Source organism: Bos grunniens, chromosome 1 (assembly GCF_055505025.1).
Source record: "Bos grunniens cultivar Pamir isolate PY7600 chromosome 1, Bosgru_T2T1.0, whole genome shotgun sequence".
NCBI classification, from domain to species: Eukaryota; Metazoa; Chordata; class Mammalia; order Artiodactyla; family Bovidae; genus Bos; species Bos grunniens.
This window is the reverse complement of record NC_141165.1, coordinates 156,477,573-156,500,049: the sequence shown is the minus strand read 5'-3', so window position 1 is coordinate 156,500,049 and position 22,477 is coordinate 156,477,573. Positions and strand designations below refer to the sequence as shown.

Sequence of the window (22,477 nt, the reverse complement as noted above, 5' to 3'; positions counted from 1 at the left end):
TTTACCAACAGAGGTCAGATCAGATCAGTCGCTCAGTCGTGTCCGACTCTTTGCAACCCCATGAATTGCAGCATGCCAGGCCTCCCTGTCCATCACCAACTCCCAGAGTTCACTCAGACTCACGTCCATCGAGTCAGGATCAGAGTCTTTTCCAATGAGTCAACTCTTCGCATGAGGTGGCCAAAGTACTGGAGTTTCAGCTTTAGCATCATTCCTTCCAAAGAAATCCCAGGGCTGATCTCCTTCAGAATGGACTGGTTGGATCTCCTTGCAGTCCAAGGGACTCTGAAGAGTCTTCTCCAACACCACAGTTCAAAAGCATCAATTCTTCGGCACTCAGCCTTCTTCACAGTCCAACTCTCACATCCATACATGACCACAGGAAAAACCATAGCCTTGACTAGACGAACCTTTGTTGGCAAAGTAATGTCTCTGCTTTTGAATATGCTATCTAGGTTGGTCATAACTTTCCTTCCAAGGAGTAAGCGTCTTTTCATTTCATGGCTGCAGTCACCATCTGTAGTAATTTTGGAGCCCAGAAAAATAAATTCTGACACCATTTCCATGGTTTCCCCATCTATTTCCCATGAAGTGGTGGGACCAGATGCCATGATCTTCGTTTCTGAATGTTGAGCTTTAAGCCAACTTTTTCACTCTCCACTTTCACCTTCATCAAGAGGCTTTTGAGTTCCTCTTCACTTTCTGCCATAAGGGTGGTGTCATCTGCATATCTGAGGTTATTGATATTTCTCCCGGCAATCTTGATTCCAGCTTGCGCTTCTTCCGGTCCAGCGTTTCTCATGATGTCCTCTGCATAGAAGTTAAATAAGCAGGGTGAGAATATAGAGCCTTGACGTACTCCTTTTCCTATTTGGAACCGGTCTGTTGTTCCATGTCCAGTTCTAACTGTTGCTTCCTGACCTGCATACAAATTTCTCAAGAGGCAGATCAGGTGTTCTGGTATTCCCATCTCTTTCAGAAGTTTCCACAGTTTATTGTGATCCACACAGTCAAAGGCTTTGGCATAGTCAATAAAGCAGAAATAGATGTTTTTCTGGAACTCTCTTGCTTTTTCCATGATCCAGCGGATGTTGGCAATTTGATCTCTGGTTCCTCTGCCTTTTCTAAAACCAGCTTGAACATCAGGAAGTTCATGGTTCACATATTGCTGAAGCCTGGCTTGGAGAATTTTGAGCATTACTTTACTAGCGTGTGAGATGAGTGCAATTGTGCGGTAGTTTGAGCACTCTTTGGCATTGCCTTTCTTTGGGATTGGAATGAAAACTGACCTTTTACAGTCCTGTGGCCACTGCTGAGTTTTCCAAATTTGCTGGCATATTGAGTGCAGCACTTTCACAGCATCATCTTTCAGGATTTGAAATAGCTCAACTGGAATTCCATCACCTCCACTAGCTTTGTTCGTAGTGATGCTTTCTAAGGCCCACTTGACTTCACATTCCAGGATGTCTGGCTCTAGGTCAGTGATCACACCATCGTGATTATCTGGGTCGTGAAGATCTTTTTAGTACAGTTCTTCTGTGTATTCTTGCCATCTCTTCTTAATATCTTCTGCTTCTGTTAGGTCCATACCATTTCTGTCCTTTATCGAGCTCATCTTTGCATGAAATGTTCCTTTGGTATCTCTAATTTTCTTGAAGAGATCCCTAGTCTTTCCCATTCTGTTGTTTTCCTCTATTTCGTACATCTAATCAAAGCCATGGTTTTTCCAATTGTCATGTATGGATGTGAGGGTTGGACCAAAAAGAAGGCTGAAGTCTTCAATATATGAAATTGGGGTGGGGGGCGGGGGAGATACAATTCAGTCCATAGCAGAGGGAGAGATACTTAGTTTTATCTCATTCTCCTGGCCCTTTCATGACAAATTTTTACCTTTTCTGCTGGGACTTTTCCCAGATTTTCTGTATCTGCTGGGGTGTTTGCCTACATGGCAGGTGAGGGTCTAAGTGTGGAGATGATGGATCATCCAGGAAAGCTTTTCTTTTGGCTCCCCTGGAAACGTCCCGATCTCTCAGGGTCCCTCGTGCCTGGCTCAGGTCCTGAGGTGCCAGCTGCTAGGGACCCTAGTCCTTCCCTGACACCATGGCCCCTTGGTTCTGGGAGTGGCCTGCCTGCAGCCTGGTGGCAGCCTTTCTGTGACCCTTTTGGTTCCAAACAAAACACACCACCCAAACCCACTGTGCTGCTCACTGTGTGGATGTTTTGAAGCAAGGATCCCAACAGAGAAGGCTGTGGGAGGCGTTCATTCATGCAGACATGTCCCTGTAATCTAGAAGGCCATTTTTACTAAGTCACGCACTTGTGACTCATCATTTCTCCACCTTTTCAATTTTCCAGATAGGACATTGTAATGGGACAAACGATTTATGCCCTTCCTGTTTCCCCTCTCAGTGGGAAAAAAGACACTCTCTTTCCATATCTAAAATGGAATCGAACACTTATTGTAACATGTACATCTCAAGGGAAAACCCATTGCTATTTTGAACCTGCTTCCTCCTATTCTTCAGTTCCTGAAACAGTGGATGTTGCTTATGTCCCCTGACTTCTACTTACTGAAGTGGTGGGTTACAATAACTTAGTTGCTTATTAGAGTTTGAGGACCCTGTGTTTATCTTCAAACTTTAAAGACAGTTTTAAGCTACAGGTGGTTTTTATTTCATGTTCATGTGTGGGCCACCTGCAGACAATTTGTGAAGAACTGACTCATTGGAAAAGACCCTAATGCTGGGAAAGATTGAAGGCAGGAGGAGAAAGGACAACAGAGGATGAGATGGTTGGATGGCATCACAGACTCAATGGACATGAGTTTGAGCAAGCCTCGGGAGTTAGCGATGGACAGGGAAGCCTGGTGTGCTGCAGTCCATGGGGTCACAAAGAGTCAGACGTGACTGGGCGACTGAACTGAACTGAACTGTAGACAATATATTGGCATTATTGGGATTCTTTTCAAATCTTTTAATGCTCAATTATTGCAGTAAGTGCTTTGTAAGTGAAAGCGTACTTAGTTTGAAGCAAATAAAATGGTTTTTATGTTTAAAGCAAAACCAAACCTAATGGAAAGGAAGAAACAGTGAACAAGTTACTGAGTCAGGATTTTTATGTCATGTCCTGTTAGAGCCAAAATTTAGTAAGTTCTCCGCCTGCTAGCAAATGTTTGGAGCTGGAGGTTGTTATTAGGCAGAGTTGGGGGATTTTTGAATGGAAAAAAGTAAACTTTTGCCTGATGTGATTTCTAGGCATTTTCTGAGTCACAGAAATGTTTGTTGTTATCCGTTTTATTTCTATAAGTCACTTTCTTTTACCACTCTTCCGATGATCCAAGAGCATGTTGTATCTCTGAGGGATGTCATCTTATTCAAGATGCACTGAAATCTCCCAAGTTTTCCGTGTGTTCAACCAAGCTGTTGAGCCTTGGACAATATCTCCTTTGGACCCATTTGAAATGACATGTTCCAAAGGAACTCTCTGTTAAAAGAGGTCATTGTTTCCTGTTGGACAAGACATTAAATGAATGTGTTTGGCCTGCTGGGGCTGTTCTTAGAACGTTAGAACAAATCTGCTTGAGTTTAGATCCCAGAGTTATTATCCTTCCAGGAACGTTTGTAAATCGTGGGCGACATCGGGGTTGCAGAGGTGTCGGGCAGCGGGGCGGGGGCGGGGAGAGCTGCTGGCCTTCAAGGAGGAGTTCCTGAAACAGTCTAGAATGTAAAGAGCAGGACCACATGGGAAAATTCATTTCATCCAAAACACCCTGTTTCATGGGCATATACATTAGTCAAACTTGTCAAATTGTACATTTCAAAGATGGGAAGTTTATTATATGTCAATAAAGTTGTTTATTGTTGTTGGTCAGTTGGGTCTGACTCTGCTGCCCCACAGACTGCAGCATGCCAAGCTTCCCTGTCCTTCACTATCTCCCGAGGTTGCTCAAATTCCTGTCCATTGAGCGAGCGATGCCATCCAACCCTCTCATCCTCTGTTACCCTCTTCTCCTCCTGCCCTCAGTCTTTCCCAGCATCAGTCTTTTCCAAGAGGTGGCTCTTTGCATCAGGTGGCTGAAGTGTTGGAGCTTCAGCTTCAGCATCAGTCCTTCCAGTGAAAATTCAGGGTTGATTTCCTTTAGGATGGACTGGTTTGATCTTGCTGTCCAAGGGATTCTCAAGAGTCTTCTCCAGCACAATACAATTCTTTGGCATCCGTTCTTCAGCCCTCAGCCTTCTTCATGGACCAACTGTCACATCTATACATGACTACTGGAAAAACCATAGCTTTGTACTAAAAAAAAAAAACATGAGTGTAAAAGTCCTGAGAAATGCTGAGACAAGCCATAGGCTCACTTGACTCTTAGGACATAAAGGATCTTTCCACTCAACACCCGCCCCCCCCCAGTCCTTCACAGGGGGGCAGACTGAGTGACCTCATCTCTTTTCTCAGTGTTCTTTCACCCGTGTCCCACATTGCAGCAGCTTTCATCAGAAACCACAAGGAGCCCAAGATATACTTCCTCATTTGCAAAATGACCTTCTTAGTCAGGACTCAGATCGGTTCTCAGTGGGGACCCACACTCACATATGTCACCAGCCCAGCCTTTTGTTGGAAAATACGAAGTTGCAGTTCAGATAGTCTTCCGGCTGGGCTTCGGAAGGGTGGGTGACACGTGCTGACCAGGCCTGCTGCCCACCGTGCAGTGCTGTGGTCTCCCCACCCCAGAGCAGGAAGCAAACTTGAGGAGACAGTGAAACAAAGCCAGGGTGTAGGGGAGGGGTGCTGGTCTTGTGACTTTGCTTAGCTCTTGCCTCCTGGTTTAGTTTGCGCTCCACTGAGAAGTCAGGGGGTGCTGCTGAACCAGATTGCAGGCACCCCGGTTGCAGGTGCAGGGCAGGGGAAAGGTGGTCCCAGCAGCTCTCACACCATTGACGGGGGACCGGAGGAGAAGCTTCGTCCACATATCAAGTGCCTCCATCTTATCTCACTGACCCCTGGCCTTCAGGGATGCGCCATGGTGTTCACATGGCCCAGCCTTATGAGGCTTCCCCACTCCCACCCAGTGGTACCCTGGGCTCGCCTTCTGCGCATGTCACTGGTGCTGCTGTTGGCTAAGACGTAAAGGATAGTTCCCAGGCAGTGAGTGCTAAGTCGCCTCAGTCATGTCTGACCCTTTGTGACCCCATGGACTGTAGCCCTCCCGGCTCCTCTGTCCATGTGGTTCTCCAGGCAAGAATACTGGAGTGGGTTGCTGTGCCCTCCTCCAGTGGATCTTCCTGACCCAGGGATCTAATTGGCGTCCCTTACGTCTCCTGCATTGGCAGGCAGGTTCTGTACCACTAGAGTCAGCTGGGAAGCCCCCCAGTTCTAAGTGAAATTCAAAGTGTTAGTCGCTCAGTCATGTCCAACTCTCTGTGACCCCATGGCCTATAACCCACCAGACTCCTCTGTCCATGAGATTCTCCAAGGAAGAATACTGGAGTGGATTGCCCTTCCCTTCTCCAGGGGATCTTCCCAACCCAGGGGTTGAACTCAGGTCTCCCACCATTGCAGGCAGACTCTTTACTATCTGAGCCACCAGGGAAGCTCTGATGGAAAGTGGATGTTTCCAGAGAGCAGGGCAGCATCTCCTTCACTTGCTCTCTCTCAGGGACGAGCATGGCTCCTCCTCAGAAGATGCTCAGCGAGAAAGCTTGATGAATGACCGAGGAGAGGAACCCCAAATCAGATTTTCCTCCACTAATTTACAAGTTTTAAAAGTGCCAGGGATCTTTTTCTTTCCTTTTTTCCCCCTGAATTCCTCTTTTCAGTTCAATATTTTGGAGTTTACAGAGAACACGATCATGAATTCATTCAGTCACTCAGTCCACAGAGAATCTGAGCAGTCTCCCGGGGTCCGGGACCTGGGCTGGATGTGGCAGGCAGCAGGAAGATCACTTTCCAGTCCTAAACTCCAGACCAGTTACCGCTGTCAACGTGTGCTAGGAATGAAAAGGAGTGCTTAACAGAGGACTCAGCCATGTCCAAGGGGCAGCAGCTCTGAGGAGTCGTGTTTCTGTTGTTTTTCACGTGGGACTCAGACTTGGAGCAGACACTGGAGGCGGCCCAGCAGAGAGCTGCCTGGATAAAGGTCCTGAGACGTGAAGACCCGGCCGGGGCAGCAACCATGAACCAGGGCAGTGGCCGGAACTGGCCTGCGTCGCGGGTGGGACTTGCCCCAAGGGATGGCAGGAACCACTTGTCACGACGCTGGGTTTTTCTCCTGAGGGTGAATGGAGGCCATAGGAGGGCTCACAAGGAGAGGACAGGTGGGTTCTTAACACCTGGCTTGGGAACATCTCAAAGAAGAGTGAGCCGTGGTGCGTTCTCTGAGGCTCACCTTCCAGCATCCTTCCCCCATGCTTCCTCCTCCCTGTGCTCCAGGTCCCATATGCAAAGCATCCTGCAGCGAACTGGGCGGAGCTTCCAGCCATCCCTTCAGATAAGCAGGCTGCCCTTTTTATTGTTCACTCACTCGGTTGCATCTGACTCTTTGCAACCCCCATGGACTGCAGCATGCCTGGCTCCACTGCCCTTCGCTATCTCCTGGAATTTCTTAAATTCACTTCCATTGAATAGTGATGCTATCTAACCATCTCATCCTCTGCCACCTCCTCCTTCTCCTCTTCCTTCTGCCTTCCATCCTTCCCAGCATCAGGATCTTTTCCAATGAGTCGGCTCTTTGCATCAGGTGGCCAAAGTATTGGAGCTTCAGCTTCAGCATCAGTCCTTCTTCCAGTGAATATTCAGTCAGTTTCCTTTAGGATGGACTGGTTTGATCTACAACATGGCCAAAATGAAATAAATAGGTTAGAGAAAGATAAACCATGTGAACACTAATCAAAAAAAGACAAATCAGAAAAGCTGGGAGAAGTGAGAAGGGTGCAGAAGGATGAACTGGGGGAAGATGGAACCAGGGACAGAGGCAGGACAGGTGCCCCCACCTCTGTGTCCCTGTGCCAGGCCCTTTCCTGAGCCCTGGGGTGTGGCTTTAACAGCCTCACAGCCACCCTAGGAGGTAGGCCCTGCTTTTATAGTTTTGGAAACTCAGGTCAACCTGGCCCTGCTTGCAGCCCCTCGGAAGATGATGTGTGGTCCTGCCTTCCCTGGCCCCACTTCCCTTAGGACTTTCCTTCTGTGGCTGTTTTATGGATAATAGCTCCAACTGCCCTGAACTGTTAGGTTGAAGGAGGAAAGGGAAGATTGCATGGCCCCCCTTGTCTGGTATTTGCAGAATGTCTAATGATCTGTCTGATGTTCCACCTGAAAAGGGCAAGTCTGGAACATTGTGTGTGTTTGTGTGTGTGTGCTTTTTAAAACTTTTTCAAATGCAGCAGAGGAGCAGAAAGACTCTTGGAATATATGCTAGGACAGCTGCAGCTGATGCTTACCACATCTGAAGTTGCCCAATCTCTGCTGGGTGGGCCCCTTGTGGACACCAGAGGTGCTCAAACTTGCGTGTGCATTCCAGTCACCTGGAGGGCTTGTTAAAACCCAGAGCTTCTGATTCAGTAAATATATTCTCCGCTGTGTAATGAAATACCACAAGTGGAATGGCTCAACTTAACACCCACTTATTAGCTGGGAGGTCTGGAGTCAGAAGTCAGGGTGTGTAGTCAAGAGTCGGGGTGTGGTGTGGCCAGCTTCTCTGCTCCAGGTCATGCAAGACTAGCATCAAGTCACGGGTGGGGCTGCCTTCCTCTTTGGAGGTCTGGGGAAGAATCTGCTTCTGCAGATGCTCAGATCCCCATTTCCTTCCAAGGCCACCCTCTCCTCTTGAGGCAACTTACATCCTGACCCCTTCCTCTGTCAAGCCAGTGACAAGAGATCTCTCTCACATGTCAAATCTCTGACTTCAGAAAGAGCCTGGTCTCTTCTAAGGGCTCAGCCTGGCTAATCGCCTTTTCACAAACTGTGTGGTGTGACACTGGAGAGGGAAATGGCAACCCACTCTGGTATTCTTGCCTGGAGAATCCCATGGACAGAGGAGCCCAACAGGCTACAGTCCATGGGGTTGCAAAGAGTCATAAGCCAGTCATGGGTAAAACCCATCGTGGCCATGGTCCTGGAGACAATGTTATGCCTGGCATGTCCACCGGGGAAGGGGGACAGTGGGCCATTTTAGAATTCTATCTGGTACAGTAGGTGGGGCAAAACTGTGCACTTCTAACACATTCCCAGGCAAAGAGACGCTGCTCCTTTGAAAGTACATTGTGAGAGCTACTTACTTAGGCTAATTGTACCACCTTTGACTTTTGTAGTTGTTGTTCAGTCACTAAGTCATGTCTGACTCTGTGACCCCATGGGCTGTAGCACACCAGGCTCCCCTCTTCTTCACTGTCTCCCAGAGTTTGCTCAGACTCATGTCCATTGAGTCGGTGATGCCATCCAACCATCTTATCCTCTGCCACCTCCCTTCTCCTTTGGCCTTCAATCTTTCCCAGCATCAGGGTCTTTCCCAATGTGTGGGTTCTTTGCATCAGGTGGCCAAAGTAGTGGAGCTTCAGCTTCAGCATCAGTCCTTCCAGTGAATATTCAGGACCGATCTCCTTTAGGATGGACTGGTTGGACCTCCTTGCAGTCCAAAGGACTCTCAAGAGTCTTCTCCAGCACCACAATTCAAAAGCATCAATTCTTCAGCACTCAGCTTTCTTTATAGTCCAACTCTCACATCCATACATGACCAATGGAGAAACCATTGCTTTGACTAGATGGACCTTTGTTGGCAAAGTAATGTCTCTGCTTTTCAATATGCTGTCTAGGTTGGTCATAGTTTTCCTTCCAAAGAGCAAGTGTCTTTTAATTTTATGGAAGCAGTCACCTTTGACTTAGATTGTGCCTAAGGTACAGAAGAGAAAATTCAGTTTTACATCTAGAGGTAATATTCAAAATTTATAGCAACTAGGACCTTGTGGGCACTGACCAGTCAGAAAATATATCCACCAGTCAGGGCAGACGCTGTCGGTGTGTAACCACTGTGGTCTTCCTGGGTGGCACCCACTGATGGAAGCCTCCCAGCAAACGAGGGCTGGGGTCTGTGCTTATATCAGAGCTGGGACTGGCTACTCCACAAGCTAAGATTAAAGAGCAAATGTCCCAACAATGCTAAGACAGGAAAAGAGGAATCAAGAGATGTCTTACTGATTCCAAAATCGATTCATCTTCAGTTGATTCATCTTCTTTTCATTCTGTCTACTCCATGTGCTATAATCTCCCTCAAGGTTAAAATCTGGATTCGTTTCCTATTTCTGCTGTAACAAACTACTACAGTTTTAGTGCCTGCAACCACACAGGTTTATTATCTTACAGTGCTGGAGGTCAAAACGCCAAAATCACTCAGTGGGCTAAAATCAGGAGTTGGTTTCCCTGCCTTTTTTCAAGCTCTAGAGTCGAAAGCATTGGTTCACAGGCTCACATCACTTCGACCTTCTTCCATCATCATATCAGGGTCCAACTCCAACCTTCCTGCCTCCTTCTTACTGTCCCCGGACAATCTCAAGGTCATCTCCCATGTCCTCAGTTTAGTCACACCTGCAAGGTCTTCTATGCTCTGTAAGGTCCTGTGTTCAGAGTCCCAGGGATTAGGATGTGGATGTCTTTGAGAGGCCAGTCTTCAGCCTGCCTCACTATGCAAGGCCCAGAGTTACGTGGATCACAACAGCAGACACTTTCCTAGAACTTCCTCTGCGCCAAGCCCTTTTTAGACATTAGGTTATGACCGTCACAACTTATGAGGATGGTTCTGTTGTTATGATCCTTCTTTTACAGACAAAGAAACTGAAGCACATGGGAGTGAAGAACCTTGTCCAAGGTCACACAGCTGAGAAATGTCAATGCCAGGGCTCCAACCCAGACAGCCTGGCTCCAGAGTCCATGCTCTTTCCCACTCTGTTACATCCTTCCTGTCCATGGCCAGGTAAAAAGCGGCCACTTTATATAAATGACGAAAAACCAGAGTCACCTTCCCAACCTCAACCCCTAACCTAACCATCCATCCTCTGCCTCTCCCTCTGCCTGTGAAGGATCCTACTCTCAGTGGGAAAGCAGTCCATCGGTTCAGTCTTTCCTTCCCTGCCATCCAAGTCTAATCAATTACAGAGACCTGGCCATTTCCACACATCTCTGAAACATTCTTCCAGTTCCTATTTCTGGGAAACAAACCACCCCGCAGTCAGCAGCTGAAAACAGCAGCAGTCATTTATTTTGCTCAGGATTCTGCAGTTCCGCCAAGGTGACTCTTCTCGCCTCCACATGGCGTCTGCTGGGTTTGCCTGGCTGGATGCCAGGGAAGCCACTCCAGAGGCCACACTCACACGGTTGGCAAGTTGTGCCAGCTCTTGTTTGGTAGCTCAGCCAGGGCTTTGGGCCAGGGGCCTCAGTTCCTCTCCACGGGCTGCCTGGGCTTCCCGACAGCATGGTGACTGGTTTCCAAGAGAACAAGGCACGAGTGCATGGCCTTTTATGCTCTAGCCTCAGAAGTTATGTGATGCCATTTCCACCCTATCGTGTCTGTGGTTGGTGTTCATTCACTACGTTGTGTCCATCTCTTAGCGGACTGCAGCCTGCCAGGCTCCTCTGTCCATGGGATTCTCCAAGGCAGGAATACTGGAGCAGATTTCCATTCCCTTCTCCAGGGGATCTTCTTGACCCAGGGATCGAACCCAGATCTCCTTCTTTGCAGGCAGATTCTTCACCATCTGAGCCACTAGGGAAGCCCCTAGTGTCTGTTGAGACTCTCACAAAGGCTCACCCATGTTCAAGGCCAGAAGAGACGTAACTGTCCTCTTGGTGGGGGAATGACAAGGTTCTACAAGAGCATGTGGGAAGGAAGATTTGTGACAGCTCTCTTCAGAAAATTCCATCTGCCAAAAATGTCTTTATAGTAGCTCTCTGCATCCTCCCCACATTGATGGATACTGTATTCAAAAACCCCAGATTGGGTCTGTGAACTAACAGAAGATCTTGTCTAATAAGTTCATTTATTTTGATATTTTTACCAAAATATTAAAAATGTAGCCACATGTACCGCATGGTTGTTTTGTATTTTAGAAATAAATCAAACTAACAAAAGTAGGATTTCCCGAGAAATCCAGGACATCAGACTAATAAATACCAACACTTAACCAATGCCATGCCAAAATACAGGCATTCAAGTTTCTTCAAAATCACACTGTGTATGTCTTTAATAAAAAGCAACTCCTTTTTTGAGTTGGCATGATTGTGGATGAAGAAAATGTTAACTTTCCTAATACCTTTGATGCTTTCAAACTGTGGTGCTGGAGAAGACTTGAGAGTCCCTTGGACAGCAAGGAGAGCAAACCAGTCCATCCTAAAGGAAATCAGCCCTGAATCTTCACAGGAGGGACTGATGCTGAAGGTGAAGCTCCAATACTTTGTCCACCTGATGCAGAGAGCTGACTCACTGGAAAAGACCCTGATGCTGGGAGAGATTGAGGGCTGGAGGAGAAGGGGACGACAGAGGATGAGATGGTTGGATGGCATCACCGACTCAACGGACATGAGTTTGAGCAAACTCCAGGAGACAGGGAAGGACAGGGAAGCCTGACGTTCTGTAGTCCATGGGGTCGCAGAGATTTGGATGCAACTGAGCCACTGAACAACAACAGTACCTTATATTCAGGTAGTAATGAGAAAATACAGGGCTATATCCTTTTCCTTCTCATTTAAAAATCTAACCCTATTTTTAAGGCCTTAACCCACAGGACTTTCCATAGCTGGGCTAATTGGGTATTGAGACAGGATCATCACTGATCCCTACCTCCACCTCCAATATCCTGAGCTTTCACTGCCCGAAACACAGATGGCTCATATATATTATCTCATCACTAGAGTTGCAGTCTCATCTCACAGGCTATAATATTAAGCCCCTGTGATGGCAGGAACTGTGTCTTAGGCTTCTGAACCCCTCACAGAGTACTGTGTGTGTGTGTGCCTGTGTGTTGGTCGCTTAGTTGTGTCCGACTCTTTGAGACCCCATGGACTGTAGCCCACTAGGCTCCCCCGTCCCTGGGATTCTCCAGGCAAGAACACTGGAGTGGGTTGCCATTTCCTTCTCCAGTGCGTGAAAGTGAAAAGGGAAAGTGAAGTCGCTCAGTCGTGTCCGACTCTTAGTGACTCCATGGACTGCAGCCTACCAGGCTCCTCTGACCATGGGATTTCCCGGGTAAGAGTACTGGAGTGGGTTGCCATTGCTTTCTCCATAGTTTAGTGGAGGAAATCAACTAAAATGTGATAAAGTGAATTCCCTGGCAATCCAGCGGTAGGACTCCGAGCTCTCACTGCCGAGGGCCTGGGGTTTGATCCCTGGTGAGGGAAATAAACTACCAGAAGCTGTGAGGTGCGGTCAAGAATATGTGATAAATACTAAACACTGGAGGTTCTCGGTGTTATGAGACTATGTGGTAGGTGTAATTTAACCCAGCCATGGAATCTGAGAAGGCTCAGAGCAGATCCTTAATAAATGGTGGTTGAACGATCAACAAATGAGGAGTTTTCTTCAAACAAGGAAATCTGTTCTTAACTCCAAACAGCCCACACAAGATGCTGCTCAGCGAAGATGCTTGAAAAATAATGTCTTATCTGCAGGTAGGGAAACACCTGCTGCTGCTAAGTCACTTCAGTCGTGTCCCACTCTGTGCGACCCCATAGACGGCAGCCCACCAGGCTCCCCCGTCCCTGGGATTCTCCAGACAAGAACACTGGAGTGGGTTGCCATTTCCTTCTCCAATGCGTGAAAGTGAAAAGTGAAAGTGAAGTCGCTCAGTCGTGCCCAACTCTTAGCGACCCCATGGACTGCAGCCTACCAGGTTCCTCCATCCATGGGATTTTCCAGGCAAGAGTACTGGAGTGGGTTGCCATTGCCTTCTCCAGGGAAACACCTAGCTCTGGGAGAACCCACCTGTCCAAGGAATTTTACGCTGTAACTGACTTGCTGCCTGGAATTTCCCTGTTAGTAATGCATTCACTTCTGACTGAGACTTTGATCTTCAGAAGTTGATGATTAAATCCAAATTCTCGGGCAGGTCTTATACATTAAACAGTTGTCATTGTGAACACAGTCACGGGGAAAGGTTTATTACGTAACTCCAGTCAAGGCTATGGTTTTTCCAGTGATCATGTATGGATGTGAGAGTTGGACTATAAAGAAAGCTGAGCACTGAAGAACTGATGCTTTTGAACTGTGGTGTTGGAGAAGACTCTTGAGGGTCCCTTAGACTGCAAGGAGATCCAACCAGTCATTCATAAAGGAAATCAGTCCTGAATATTCATTGGAAGGACTGATGTTGAAGCTGAAACTCCAGTACTTTGGCCACCTGATATGAAGAACTGACTCACTGGAAAATACCCTGATGCTGGGAGAGATTGAAGGTGGGAGGAAAAGGGGATGACAGAGCATGAGATGGTTGGATGGCATCACCGACTCAATGGACATGAGTCTGAGTAAGCTCCAGGAGTTGGTGATGGACAGGGAGACCTGGTGTGCTGTAGTCCATGGGGTCACAAACAGTCGGACATGACTGAGCAACTGAACTGAACTGAGTCTTGTTAGAAGGGAGATGCAGAAGGCAGGATTGTCTCAAGAAGAAAGGAAAAGATTGGATGTGATTCTGGAACAAAAGGACAGAGGGGAAAAAAAACAAAAACGCAGCTGAGGAAGCAATAGGTGTGGAGACTTGGCAGGGACAGGAAAGAGCTCTGTAGTTTTGCTCTGAGAAGACATTGCCCTGGGGGACATTTGAATGACCTGGATGGGAGATCTTTGCCCCACAATCAGATATTCTGTGCTGACCATACTGTGGAGCCTACAGAACGTGTGAGGTCTGCTCAGCCCAGCGACTCACACTGTGGAGCCAAATAGAATCACAGGACCCTGTTCTGGCCAGTGCATGGCCTTGATTCCGGGGAGACAGGCTCAGTCCACACACTTTGGACATTTCACCAGCTAAAGAGGGCTGGCTGGAGACCTTACCAAAGGTAAACAAAATGAACATTTTCTGGTGAAATCTGTTTGTTAAAGATATTTAGATTAGAAATGGGATTCTTCCCACAGTTGAAACTTCCAAATATTAATGAGGTAAAAACACAAGGCTTGGGAATAATGAAGTAAAGGTCATGACACCAGTGCATGCATGCATGCTCAGTCACTCAGTCGTGTCCAACTTTTTGTGACGCTGTGGACTGTAGCCCTCCAGGATCTTCTGTCCATGGGATTTTCCAGAAAATGGGTTGCCATATCCTCCTCCAGGGGATCTTTCCAACCCAGGGATTGAACCCGCATCTCCTGCATCTTCGGCATTGGCAGGTAGGTTCTTTACCACCGAGCCACCTAGGAAGTCCCAGGACACCAGACTGCTATGTTAAAAAAAATAAAAGTAGATTTCCTCTCTAACCTTCTGCCTTACTTAGTGTATCTGTTAACCATGGTCCTTGATCCAATATTGATATAGAACAGATAGTGGGGAGTGGGGGAAGAGAAAAGCCTTTTTTTGTTACAAAAATAATAAATGTGCATTGTAGAAATTCTAATAAGTCTGAAGAAGCGAATAAAAGAAAGCACTGCAGTCTTTCTTTTCATCAAGATGAAGTCACAACAGTAAACACTGCTTTGAAAACTGGGTTTTTTTCCCCCTCTAAATAGCAAGTTGTGAACATCTTTTTTATGTCGTTAAATAGTTTTCACTTCCTTCCTGTGAGGTATGAGTGGCTCTGTAGTGTACTGCTGTGGCTGCTGCTAAGACACTTCAGTCGTGTCCGACTCTGTGTGACCCCATAGACTGCAGCCCACCAGGCTCCCCCGTCCCTGGGATTCTCCAGGCAAGAACACTGGAGTGGGCTGCCATTTCCTTCTCCAATGCATGAAAGTGAAAGTGAAGTTGCTCAGTCGTGTCCAACTCTTAGCGACCCCATGGACTGCAGCCCACCAGGCTCCCCCGTCCCTGGGATTCTCCAGGCAAGAGTGCTGGAGTGGGCTGCCATTTCCTTCTCCAATGCATGAAAGTGAAAAGTGAAAGTGAAGTCGCTCAGTCACGTCCAACTCTTTGCCACCCCGTGGACTGTAGCCTACCGGGCTCCTCCATCCATGGGATTCTCCAGGCAGGAGTACTGGAGTGGGGTGCCATTGCCTTCTCCGGTAGTGTACTGATACAGCATATTTATTAGCTGGTTTCTGATCAAATAATTAGTTTGCTCTAGTGTGTTATTTGCATAAAGAACAGTGCAGAGAATGTATTTTCATCGAAATTTTTTCCCACAGCCCTGAGGATTTCATTAGGACAAACTCCCGGGAGGGATTCAGGGTTTTGGTTGACCTGGTTTATACTCAAAGTTTAAACTGTTGGGTTTACTTGTGGCCTCCCAAGTGGCGCTAGGGGTAAAGAACCTGCCTGCTAATGCAGCAGAGATGCATACGAGATAAGGGTTCAATCCCAAGGTCCAGAAGATGCCCTAGAGGAGAGCAGGGCAGCCCACTCCAATATTCTTGCCTGAAAAATCCCATAGACAGGGGAGCCTGACAGGCTACAGTCTGTAGAGTTGCAAAGCATTGGACATGACTGAAGCAACTTAGTTCATACAGTTCACTACCATATTCCTTCAGAAGTTCTTTACCTGGGGAGATGAGCTAATTATTTGGAGTGGACTCAGTAGTATTTTCATGGTGTCCAGTTTAAGTCAGTCATATTTATGAGAAATTTCCGGTGATTAACTTATGTGAAGTGTGAAAGTTGCTCAGTCATGTCCGACTCTTTGTGACCCTGTGGACTATACAGTCCATGGAATTCTCCAGGCCAGTACACTGGAGTTGCTAGCTTTTCCTTTCTCCAGGGGACCTTCCCAACCCAGGGATTGAACCAGAGTCTCCTGCATTGCAGGCAGATTCTTTACCAACTGAGCCACCAGGGAAGCCTGGTTTGTTGGTGGGTTGAGGGACGCAGTTACACACCCAGATCCCTTCAGGAGTGATGGATTTGTCCCCGAGCTGCCCTTGTCAGTTGCCCCCTTTTGGGGCTGAGTTCAGCTGAGAGCCACCTCCCTAAGTCCCCTCCTTCTCAAGGTACCTCCCATCCCAGAGCTGACCAATGCGGAGGGTATCATGGCCCAGCCCTTCTGCTCCAGTGAGGGTCGTCCCATCTTCAGAACTCCCCACAGGGTCTGCAAGGCTTCCACTGGGACCACCTGGTAGCTCCACCCTCCCTCTGCCCAGCCTCTCTTTCTCCCCTGCCTTTCCCCTCCCCTCCCACCCCTCCCATCTCCTTCCTCTCCCTGGGTGTTGATCACCAAAGAAAGTGAAAGTGAAAGCCGCTCTGTCCTATCTTACTCTTTGTGACCCCATGGACTATACATACAGTCCATGGAATTCTCCAGGCCAGAATACTGGAGTGGGTTGCCTCTCCCTTCTCCAGGGGATCTTCCCGACCCAGGGATCAAACCCAGGTCTCCCACATTGCAGGCGGATTCTTTACCAACTGAGCCACCAGGGAAGCCCAAGAATACTGGAGTGGGTAGCCTATCCCTTCTCCAGCGGATCTTCCCAACCCAGGAATCAAACCAGGGTCTCCGGATTCTTTACCAGCTGAGCTATCATACTCCCTAACAAACTTCCTGCACGATAACCTGTGTCTCAGAGTCCAGGAGCAGCCAGTGACTGTTGGGGTTTTGGTTGGTTGTCGGGGGGGGTTGGTTACAGGAGCAGAAGTAGGGGCTCAGCCAACCCTGGCCACAGATCGCTGAGTGTTTCATGGAATTTCACCCCCACAAGGGGAGCGCTAGCAACACCACAGCCTCAGGGGCAGCTCACACTCAAGGATGAAGTCAGGCTCCCTCTTACTAAGAGTCCTTTTCACATAAGAAGATGGATCAAACTGTATCCGAGAATCTTACAAGACCACTTTAAAACACTGTCTTCTCAAAAGGATCTTTTGAAACGTATCTTTAAAAGCCTCACCCTGAGAATACCCGGATCTCAAGCTACCTCTAGATGATCTTTCTAACTCGTGTTGCCGAATATCGGTGGTAACCAAAACCTTCCGTCTCCATTCATCTATAAACCAGTTCTGTAGAAATCCATCAGTGCTGATTCTCAGCTGTGCCATGCACCTCCCTGGTATGTCCCAATCCTGTCTTCCCTAACAATTGCTAAAGAAACCAACTGTGGTTTGTAAACGTTTGCGCGGAATCTAGGTCATCTCCATACTAGCATCCCCACCATTCACTTGCATAAGAGTATAATTTCAGGAGTGAAGAGAACATACTGCAAATGCCCAGGGAGTCACGCCTAGAAATGCGATATGTGTCAGTAAAAAATAAAGAATTGCTGTATAAGGAGGAAGGGACGTGTTCTCACTGTGTATTATTTGGAGTAATTATTTGACATAGAACATTTTGAGCCTGGGGATGTGGACGGGTAAGCTGCTTTGTGTGTCCCTACCTCTCAGTGTCTGGCTCAAAGCAGGTGACTAATCTATTTTGATGACTTACTAAATTAAGCCAGAAGCCAAAAACTCATGCCTCTGGGGTCTGGAGCATGGAGCCATTGGTATTTGAAGAGCAGGGGCTTTGCCACGGGTTCGGCCATTGCTGCATGAGTGTCTGGGCTCTGAATTGCCACATCTTCCTTTTTTTAAAAACAAAAATGTTGTTTTTTATTTTTTTAATACCAAAAACATTTTGTGTTGAGTATAGCCAATTGACAATGTTGTAATCGTTTCAGGTGAACAGTGAAGGGAATCAGACATACATATACATGTATCCATCTTTCTTTTTTTTTAATCCCCCCCCAAAAAAGAAATTATATATCTCTGTGAAAACTCCCAATTTTTTAATATTGGCAACTAATAGTTTTATTTGGGGGAAGGGCACTGCCAGTTCACAACCAGCAAACTAACCTGAAGGAGAAAAAGCAGCTCTTTTCAGATGCTCTGGTGTAGAGGGGTGTGCACATTTCAAGTCACTTGACATAAACACCCCAGCCTTCCTAATGAACAAGGTTGGCATGACTGTCCTTGTTTTTTCATGGTGACTGGCAATAACCAAGATGCGATGTCTTGTTTGTCCTGTGTTTATTGTTGTGAAGTCTGTTTCGAATCATTGTGATACCCACACGGAGGTGACAGGATAGACTTCCACAGGCGACTTATCGTCAGATTTTAAAATAATCCTCGATGATGAAAATGCGAAGTGTGAAAAGACAGCATGCTCTGTGGTCTCCTGGGTAACTTCCCAACAAAGTCGTGGAAATGGGGCCTGTGGGTGGTAATGGAAAGAGTAGATAAGAACACATAATGCTTTTCTCTTCTCCCTCACTTGGCAAAACATGATTTCTGAGCTGAGATCCTGAGATTTAAAACCAGGTGCGGATACAAGTTCTGCGAAGCCAAGTTATTGAAAACTGAGTTTTGTCTCTGTTGTTAAAGATTGACAGATTTCGGTCTGACCTCATTCCTTCCCCCTTAGTCTCTCTTGACCTTTGATTCAGCCAGTCAATCACCCAGTACTGATGGGGTGTCTGTGGGCCCGCAGACCTGTGCCAGGTACCCTGGGAGAACTTACCAGAACCAGAACAGGATCCGGGCCGGCCTTGAGGCAGCGTACTTACCAGCCAGAGTTTGAGCTGTGTCAGTTCTTCCAAGATGAGTGTGGAACATAGAATGAGACAAACAAGGCTTTTCCACCAGCATTCACACGACAGCGTCAAACTCATCATTTGAATGTAAAGGGATTTACTGGGTGGGAATGAAGTAGTCTAAGGTTGTAAAAGCCATTTGGAGCTGGAATGGAAAAAAAAAAAAACCAGGTCCTGGGGACTGAAGAAGGCTTCCCGGGTGGCTCAGTGGTAAAGAATCCACCAGCAAATGCAGGAGATGCAAGTTTGATCCCTGGGTCAGGGAGATCCATCCCCTGGAGGAGGAAATAGCAACCCACTCCAGTATTCTTGCTGGGAAAACCCCTGGACAGAGGAGCCTGGCAGTCTGCATTCCAAGGGGTCACAAAAGAGTCGGACACAACTCAGCGACTGAGCACACACGCATGGTGACTGATGGACACAAGAGCAGCCTGTCGCCAGCCCACCCCTGCACAACTGTTCTGTCCAGGTTTCTGTCACCACGGGGTTGTGCCCTGGCTTGAGAACAGCCTCAAAGCAAAAGTGAAAATCAATCATTAAAGCAAGGTGTGTCTGGAAAGGAACAGACTAAAGAGAGCAAATAAGGAATGATTAGTTAGTGTGGCTTGGGCCCCAGTCATCTCCAAATAAACGCTACCTCCCTTAATCCAAGTCATCAAGTGTAGTTTAGATTTGCCTATGGCTATTTCTCCATCTCAAGAATTGCAAACAGTAAGTTTCCAAGAAATAACAGAGGGGTGGTTAATCTTCACGTCTTAATGCTAAGGAAAGATTGAGGTCATAAGGGAAAAAGTTAATGGGATTTCAAGTGCACATGGAATTTAACAAGCAAAATGAAATCTGGGATGAACTGTGACCTGTCTTTTAAGGTATAGGTTTGAACATGCTTCTGTCTACTTTTCCCCTCGGTTATTTTATTTTACTTTATGTCTTTCCTTTCTTTCTTTTTTTGGGGAAGGGGTGACTGCATGCTTTTCTTTATTTCCACATAAACTTTAACAGAGCATGATTGCTGTTTGGCTAAAACACACCTCTAGCATTTTCACCACTGCAGCCGTCACTTTTGGCTAAAAAGAATAAGAAGTTCTATGACATCCCAGAAATACAATTTATTTGTACACTATCTTATACTAATCTATGAAGAGCATCAAATGATATTTCAGGCTTTTCCAGTTTTTTCCCAAAGTATCAAAAATGACCAAAGCTGAAATTTAGTTTTAACACATTACTGACTGGGGGATTTTGGCAGAAACTAACACCTGTGGTGTGAACGCATCTCCAGTCAATAATGTGTTATTGTTTCTTCGTGTTGTCGTACAGATTCAGAAGATTAATGGTTATGAAACATGAAGATGATTTTCATTAAAGAGGGTTTTCTTGGCCCAGATTTAGAATTCATAGGTGTCATCCTCTGCAGAGGGAGGCGAGCACACCCTCTGGTCTAAGGGTTTCTGTCTGTGTGTGTGTGTGTCCTCGGTCACTCAGTCATGTCCGACTCTGTGTGACCCCATGGACTGTAGCCCTCAGGGCTCCTCTGTCCATGGGATTTCCCCAGCAAGACCACTGGAGCGGGGTGCCATTTCCTTCTCCAGGGGATCTTCCTGACTCAAGGATCAAACCCATGTTCCCATGTCTCCCGCATTGCAGGCTGATTCTTTACCCAGTGAGCCATAGAGTAAGTTCTCTTGCCTAAGGGGTTCTGGTTAGAGCCTTCCAAGTCCATCACAAAAAAGGCTATCAGTATCAGCTCTGTCTTACATTTCCTTTCACGCAAAGGCCCCTCGCTGTGGCCAAGCAGATCTTACCAGTCACAAAGCAATTCCATGAGCAATAAATTTCTGAGCCGCATCTGGCTCCTCCCCCCTCCCCTACCCATCCCCCCCATTACCCCTCAGAGATAACAAAAATGGAAAGAAGAGAAGTTTTTGTTCTCTTTTTCACATGTGATCATCACAAAAAAAGCAGGTTGGGAATTTAACCACACTACGTGGAGACAATAGGTCTCCAAACATTTTTGATCATGAACCTTGTAGATAAAAGATTTTTTTTTGATAAAAATTTTTGAGTGCAACTGCCAGTAAAAGCATTTAATTTGTAAATTCTAGACAAATTCTACTCTACACTGTATACCTTAACAAAACACACCCTAAAAACTGACATTTTAAAAAAGACAAGTGAACATCTATTAAATTATTCACTTTCCACCCAAATGACAAAGGGTTGGTGAGACCCTGTCTGTAGACCCCTAAGGAGAGTCACATGCCTCTGGGAGTGTCTATGCAGGGGCCTCAGTCTAGAGCTGGTGGTGAGCTGGTGGTGCAGCCCCTAGCCCAGACACCCACGAGCCACTAAGCTGCAAGGAGGGAGGAAGAGCACCCCAGAATGTGAGCGACACCCACTGAGCAAATGTGCCTTTACCACCTCCTGCAGTGAAAAGGGATGGCATGGTCTTTGTTTAAACCAAAGACACGGGACACCCTCCAGTTAGGAACACAGATGGCTGTGGCTTTTTGATGGCTGCTGGATGCTGGCTCTTTGCTTGTCTCAGATGGACCATCCCTGGTGAAGTCTTGTAGGGCTGCCAGGTAAGAATATAACTAGAGTATCAGGCTGACTGCATGGGGTGCCTGTTGTGGGGCAGGGGCATCACGAGGATTAAAGGTGGGAGAGAACATGAGCCCTGGAGGGGCACCTCCTAGAGAAGGGGTGTTCAATGATGGGCTTTGAAGGATAAATAGGAATTGGTAGGCAGAGAAGAGACGAGGGAGGAGCTCACTGAGGGACCCGAGGAAAGCAGGCAAAGCTGAGGGCTGCCTAGAGGAGTCATGAGCTCCGCAATCAGAGAAGGCCTCGTGCCTTAGGGGCAACTTTGCCCCCCAGCCTACATTTTCTGAACCCAGACACTGGAGTGGTTTTGTGGCACGGAAGTCCCTTCATGCCTCTCCTCTGCTCAAATCCTTCTGATATCACCATGCAAGCCAGAGACCTTCCAGTGCCTAAATTCTCACGTGGCCTCACTCCCAACCACTTTGTCCACATTCCTCCTCTGTGGCCCACCCTGAGGCTCCTGCTGGGTCTGGAATGTGTCAGGGGACTTTGTGCCTTCTGTTCTCTCAGCCTGGAATACTGCTCCAAGCATTCCACCACTTCACTCCACTACTTCCTTTAAGTCTTGATGTACCCACCTGCCATCTTCTCAGGAATGCCTTTCCTGGGGAGTCTGTCTGTTTTCTCTTTCTTCCTTCCTTCCTTCCTTCCTTCCATCCTCCCCACTTCTTTCACACTCCTCACTTTCTTTCTCCCTTTCTCAACTTTAATTATTCCTCTTACCACTATCGAAACACACTATGTATTTTACCCCTTTATCTCATTTCTTTCTCTTTTTTTTCATCTAGAATATAAGCTTCATGAGGGGAGAGAGTTTTGTCTGTCTTCACCTTTGAACCCCCAGTACCTGGAACTGTGCTTGGATAAAATATTGGTAGATGGAACAGATGAATACCAAGCGAAAATCTTACCTTTAACCTACAGAGCAACAGGAAGTCACTGAAATCTCTATAGTCTTAGTAGGAGAGGAACGTGAACAAGCTCAGCTTCGGGAAGTTTTTTGTTGTGGGAATTACACACTATCTGGGAGTAGTAAGAAATTGGCCACAGCGAGGCCAGTTAGAAAGCTACCGAGGTTGAGGAGGGCTGCCTGAAGCGGGGTGCAGGAGGGCCAAATTGGGGCAGGGGGTGGTCCAGAAAACCTAGAGAAATCTCCCCTGGCCAGCAGGGCACCTAGGAGAGGAAGCC

The 22,477-nt window shown here is 47.1% G+C and overlaps 1 protein-coding gene and 1 long non-coding RNA gene across 2 annotated transcripts in view; one reads left to right on the top strand and one right to left on the bottom strand.

Moving 5' to 3' along the window:
* RCAN1 (regulator of calcineurin 1) overlaps positions 1-22,477 on the top strand; it is a 119,895-nt gene that overhangs the window by 81,268 nt on the left and 16,150 nt on the right. The gene's annotated exons all lie outside the window — the stretch shown is intronic.
* On the bottom strand, positions 17,858-18,831 carry LOC147380389 (uncharacterized). The gene is made up of 2 exons (XR_015168813.1): positions 18,656-18,831; positions 17,858-18,303 (listed from the first exon to the last, which is right to left on the bottom strand). It is a non-coding gene; the product is annotated as an uncharacterized LOC147380389 (long non-coding RNA).